Here is a 6,265-nt window from a genome sequence, read left to right on the forward strand (position 1 = left end):
GCCGGAGTGAAGGACATCTGGGAAGATCGCGTCCTGGGTGCACCGGGCCTGTGCAGAGAAACACACGGAGTAGAGGTGGTGGGAGAGTTAGCAGCGCGCTGTATACTTACCTCGGACTTGTGAGGGTCAGCCTGGGATGTTTCCAGCGCGGCTCTCCGCGCTCTCAGCTGGGTCTGCTTCGCCATCAGGTCACGGATCTGCTTCTCCACGGCCTCCAGCTCGAGCTGCACTGAATGCAGCTCGAACGTGTCCTCACCTGCACTCAAAGGTAGACACACATCCGCCATTAAAGCAAGTAACAGTGCGTAAAACAATGGTAATGTGTGTGAATAGAGTATTAGTAATGTAAGCGAGATTAGCGGCAACCACGCTGCCGATGCTAGCGGGCTATATGCTAATAGCTGACTCGGAAAGTCAAAAATAGAACTAGTGATAACAAGGCACTCTGATTGTTTTTGTTGTAGAATACGATAGGGGATATATTCACACGTTATAGAACTGAAAAGGATGGTGTATTAAATTGATTTTAAGATAAAAAATTAGACGACAGAGAATTAACTTGACGGAGCTCAAACTCAAAACACACGGCAGCAACAAACATGAAATGACGTCTCAAGAAAACCTTGAGATATAAGTAACGTTGTTGTACTCATTGTTGTGTATAATACCTAATCATAAGCTTCCTCAGAAATGGTGACAAAAACTTGATAATTAAAAAATAACATCAATAACTTGTTAAACGTCATTTAAATAAACAAATATTCGTTTATGAGCTCAAATATTCAAATACAACTTTTAAAAATGCCCATCCCCATTTAAATGATGTAACCTATGATTAGATGCAGTGTTATAGTATTTTTATATGCTATTAAAGTATTTATTAATATTTTGAATTAGCTTTTAGTATTTTTAGTATTTTAGTATTAGTGATTTTATAATTGTGCTTTTTTATTTATTACTTTAAAAATATTTCTATTTAGCTTTATTTCAGATTTTAATACTTAAAACTTTTCAGTTAGTTGCCAACACATTTAATTTTTTCTATCAAGTTTTTCCCGTCGAATATTTATTTTATTAAAATTTTAATGAAAACAACTTTTTTTACAGTAACAACATTGTTTAAATGTAGTAAAAAAAACAAGGATTTTCCTGAAAAACTCAAGGGTTTAACAGCTGAAACATTAAATGTATGCAAATTTTTGTTCAAATAATTACAGATATTTTCAGTTTGCATTAATTTTTCCTTTGATAGTTGAAGAGTGAAGGAAAATAATGTTGCCTTGTTTTAAACTAGATTTCATGAAACTATGTTTTAACAATTGCTTATTCTTGCTTGGATAGAGAACTTTGCTGATTGCTGATTGTTTGCTGGAAAGCATAACGGATGTGGTGTCTCACTGTGCTAATGAGGCCGGTGTTCACTCACGCTCATGAGGCCGAGGTCATCAACCAGGCCTGAATCTGTAGGTTTAGTGTGCTGAGAGTCCTGAGGGTTGATGGAACTGCGAGTCTCCTGTGTGACGCTGGGTGGAGCGATCCTTCTGTCCCTACTCGACTTCGACTTGCTCGTGTTCACACCTGGAAAGGGACATATAGTTTTTGCCTTTATTAGTACGTTTTTGATTTCTAGTATACAACTAGATTTTCAGAAGGAAATATCAGTCCTTGAAACACTGCAATAAAGACTTAAGTAAGCTTAGGTTTAGACCAAAGCTTAAAATAGAAACTTAAAATAGAAAGCATTTTAAGTTGTAATTTCACAATATTACTGTTTTTACTGTATTTTGATCAAATAAATGCAGAATGTACATTTAATAAAAAAAAACTGACCCCCAACTTTTAATTACTACACTTAAATTATTAATACAATATAAATCTAAAATGTATGTTCTGTTGCATTGGGGCCAGTGAGGCACTATCTATACCAGAATAAAAATGAATAAACTTATTAAAATAAATATCCAGTCACAATTCAATATGCAAATATTACAACATCACTTTCAAATTAAAATTTTAAATGTCTTAAAGCTGGGATACAAGACACTTTTTAAAGATCTAAAAAAAACATTACTTATATAATCACAAAGTTAAATAAAAATGATGCAGCAATGTTAAGCAATTTGAGCTAAATTATTTGCAGAAAATGATAAAGAACAGGAATTTTATAATATCTTGTTAACACTGTAGTAATATCTTTAAAATGTGTTCAAATAAAAAGAAAAAACATTTTTTTTTTTTTTTGGTTGGGGTAAATCAAGATGACATTATTTGTTATTAATTGTTGCTATTTTTCATATACCTTTCCTATTTAAGTTCAATGCAGCATTTAAGAGTAATTAAAATCAGCAGCAGATAATATTGGTATAATATTGGAACCAATCAGCTCTGCTGTGTCCTGCCTTTGGCTGGCGTAAAACTTCAACGTATTAAAACAGTCAAGCCCGAACAAAGCTAATGGTTGTAATATATTTAATGTGTTCCTCCCCTTTGGTTCAACAGCCCACAGCTGTGGCAACTTTACGGCTCAGGGAAGGGGAACGGGTGGGTGAAAGTGTCCACGATTGACTGTGTGTCAACAAACCCAGCTGGAGGAGAAAGGAGGAGGCCATTTAGACCAAAAAAGGAGAGTGAATAGAGATAGATGATGCAGAGGTAGAATCCAATAAAGAGTTTGTGGGAAGCAAGAGGTGAGGAAGATGTCTGGAGCCGTGAGAGGCCATTTCTCAAGCCTTTGACGTCTAAGGATGAATGACGGACAACAACCGAGACAGAGATGGAGGGAAAGAGAATAAAAGGAGAGAGGAGTGGATACAAAGAGATACATCCAATAAAACAAGGCCTGCGTCACAGCAAACAAATGTGATAAGAGGGGTTTTTAAACCACGCACCTTATCACAGTCCAAAGGGGCACAGTTATCACATTCACAATGATAATGGTCAGTGTGTGGAGTGATAACACAACTACCAGTCTGCAGAATGCAAGAAAAAATCTGGCAACCTGCAAACCAAAACACACTATAACCGGCTATAACTCAATTCAACTCACCAGTGTCTTAGACAAAACGAGCTGCAGATGAAACTGAATTAGGCATTTGTTGGCTGTTTAATCTTTTTAAGCGCATCAAGGCTGGTCTTTATGAGATTCCCCCTCTCACCTCCACTGCTGTAATGGCTACTCCCACAGAACTATTAAAAACTACAGGGGATGGGAGGTCACTGCTTTTGTCTCCCTGCTAACCACAGAGACACTGCTGCGCACATCCAATATTTCACAGCTGAGCTTATTAAGACTCGCACAAACAGCACGGAGAAGTCTACAGTACAAGGTGTTTCTTTGTTCTGTCACGATCAGGGACTCTAAATGCATGAAAACTTAAGTGTGAATCCTGGGGGAAACCGCAAGCTCCAGAAAGGGTGAATTTCAGGAGGCACTCATGAAATATGAATTTCAAAGGATGGATGTGTTTGAAGGGCATAAATTATTAGACCTTATTGTTGAACAGAAAAAAACAATCCCTCTTATTTTGTGATAGTGATATTGCTCAGAGTATTTGTCTCACTTTGCATTGCTCTTTCTTGTTTTAATATACTGAGCAATAACAAATATCGTAATAACAAACCAATGCTAGTTGCTTTTCCCTCCAAATGAGTAAACTTGGACAAACCAGACAAAGTATTTGGTTGAATTCAGAAGGAAAAAACTCTTCATTTTCATGCTTTATTATTAAATCATTCATGTAAATAAGTATAAAGAATTATATTTCAATTAATAAGCTGTTAGTTTGTTAAATCTAATTCTATTTTGATGAATTAATATTATTGATAATAATCACTTAAACATTTAATATTCAGATAATAATAATAACTATTATTCTGCTAGTTTGATACATATTTTGATAAATTCTTACTAGCCAATAGTTTGATAAATGCAAATTTGGGAAAAAACATGCAGACAAACAAGCAAATCACTGTTTGCAGTCTAACAAAAACTTCACTAATCATAGGCGCAGGGGCTTCACGCCAAAGAAGAGGCAAAAACCAACACGAGCAGTGGTGTGACTGAAACCATGGAGAAGAGGTTAGCAACAGGCAGTCAGGGCAGGAATGAGCTGGCTGTCAGACTCCGAGTTAGAAAGACATGCTGATATTAGCACACATCTCTGACCTCACTGCTGACAAATTGAGCTTAATTAGTTCAGCTGTTTGTTCAGAAGCACCTAAATGAAAAAAGACTAAAATGGAACATTTATTTAGTATGGAATGTTATGCTGCCCATTTATTCCATTTATATGACATTTTTAACATTCATATAATAACCTAAGAGAGGTGGAACAAAACATTAGACTAAAAGTCTCTAGATCTGTTTTAGTACTAGAGATTTCTCAAATTCTGACTTTAAATAAAACTCTATACATAAAAGGAAAATAATACACTTGGAAAATCAGTTTAATGTGAACACTCTTGTATACAGCTAGTTTTTGATGTCTGCTGCCCCCTATGGATGATTTGGACACACAGTTACAGTTACATGAGTTAATGTGGCCCTCATCAAAAGACCAGTTTCTCCACCTCATGGATAAGGGCCTGTCATTTAGCGCCCCCTTTTGTCACATTTGTAATTGACAAGGCAACTAATTCATAATATTTTTTTAACTTTTTATTCATCAAAAAAATCTATTTTAGACAAATATTAATAAGCACAATTGTTTTCAACATTGATAACCATAAATGTTATCATAGCACCAAATCAGCATATACGAATGATTTCTGAAGGATCATGTGACACTGAGGAGTAATAAATGGCTGCTAAAAATTCAGCTTTGCCATTACAGGAAAAAAATGACACGGATAGTAACCATAAAATACTTTGAAACATTTAAAAATCTTACAGACCCCAAACTTTTGAATGCTAGTGTACATATAGCATGTTTCTGTTTTTAAATATCATTAAATCATCAGCTAAAGTACTTGATACAGTTACCACTATGATTCAATGAGTTCAGTGAAGGATTCATTAGACTGACTGATTCAAACCCATAACTTGAGGTGGTTCTTTTTAATAAGTCATACAAAACACCCTCATGCAAATCATTTATGTAATGTTTAAATGTGTCTTTTCTTTCATCACATTCAATTAAATTCATATTGCAGTGCAGTAAATATGTCACAAACTAATACCAATAACTATCAGCACACTGTCTAGGCAGTTTAATGTTATTAAATGCTGCCACTCATTGGCCAAAGTACAGCGAAATGATGGAACAGGGTATAATATTGGAACCAAGCTTTATGACCCCAATTCATTAAATACTTGTGAATTTAAACATTTGGAATAAGTCAAGGGACAAAAATGTATTCAAAGCAAATGCTAGTGATATCACTAAAATAATACAGTCAGAAATCACTCAATTGTTTATTGGGTGTTTCTTCAAATATAGCAACACAACTAAGGCCACTTTTCACACAAATATTTTGTTTGTCTTTTAAGCTACTTTTTAAATTATGAATTTCACATTTTAAGATAATTAAGTCTACAATGAGAGATAAGGGCAAAAAAAATCTGTACATTAGATGGATTCAAAAAATAACACACACACACAAACAAAAGTTTCCAGAAGATAGACTCACCACAGCTGGGTTGATTTGGATGTAATTAAAAACATTTTGTGTGTATATATAGATTACACACACAAACTGTTTTAATTACATAAAAATCAACCAAGCTGTGGTGTGAAAGTGCCCTTGGTTGACGAAATACCAAATTGTTAATGTAAAGTGACAGTCACTTAAGCAAAAGCCTTAAAGTCTGACGTGTTTTCAATAGAAATAAATAATAGGCTAATAATAATAATATGGTGCATTACTAATACATAAGCAGAACATCGCTCCAGGGCGCATTCTTTATGTCGTAATAATAACCCATGTCCCTTTGTTACGCAATAATCTGCACATTCATACATAATGTGATGAGTTGCAAGTGAACATTATATTTGATTCTCTGGCTACAATGCAGCCAATGAGGAACTGCATTAAATACATGACCTCGCATCAAAACCATATTCTCCAATGGGAGAATATCTGATGTTGGTTAATAACTTGGAATAAGCTTTTCAAAGGTTAAATGCATCTAGTAAATGGAGCATAAAACTAAGTAATTAGTGCTGAAACAGTTCTACTCTGCTATCATTGAATCTGTCCCCTGCACTTCTATAACTGTCTGGTTCAGCTCAGCTACCAAATCTGACCTCAGAAGACTACAGAGGGT

This window comes from Sinocyclocheilus grahami, unplaced genomic scaffold (genome assembly GCF_001515645.1).
Source record: "Sinocyclocheilus grahami isolate Dianchi unplaced genomic scaffold, SAMN03320097.WGS_v1.1 scaffold55.1, whole genome shotgun sequence".
In the NCBI taxonomy this organism is placed as follows: domain Eukaryota; kingdom Metazoa; phylum Chordata; class Actinopteri; order Cypriniformes; family Cyprinidae; genus Sinocyclocheilus; species Sinocyclocheilus grahami.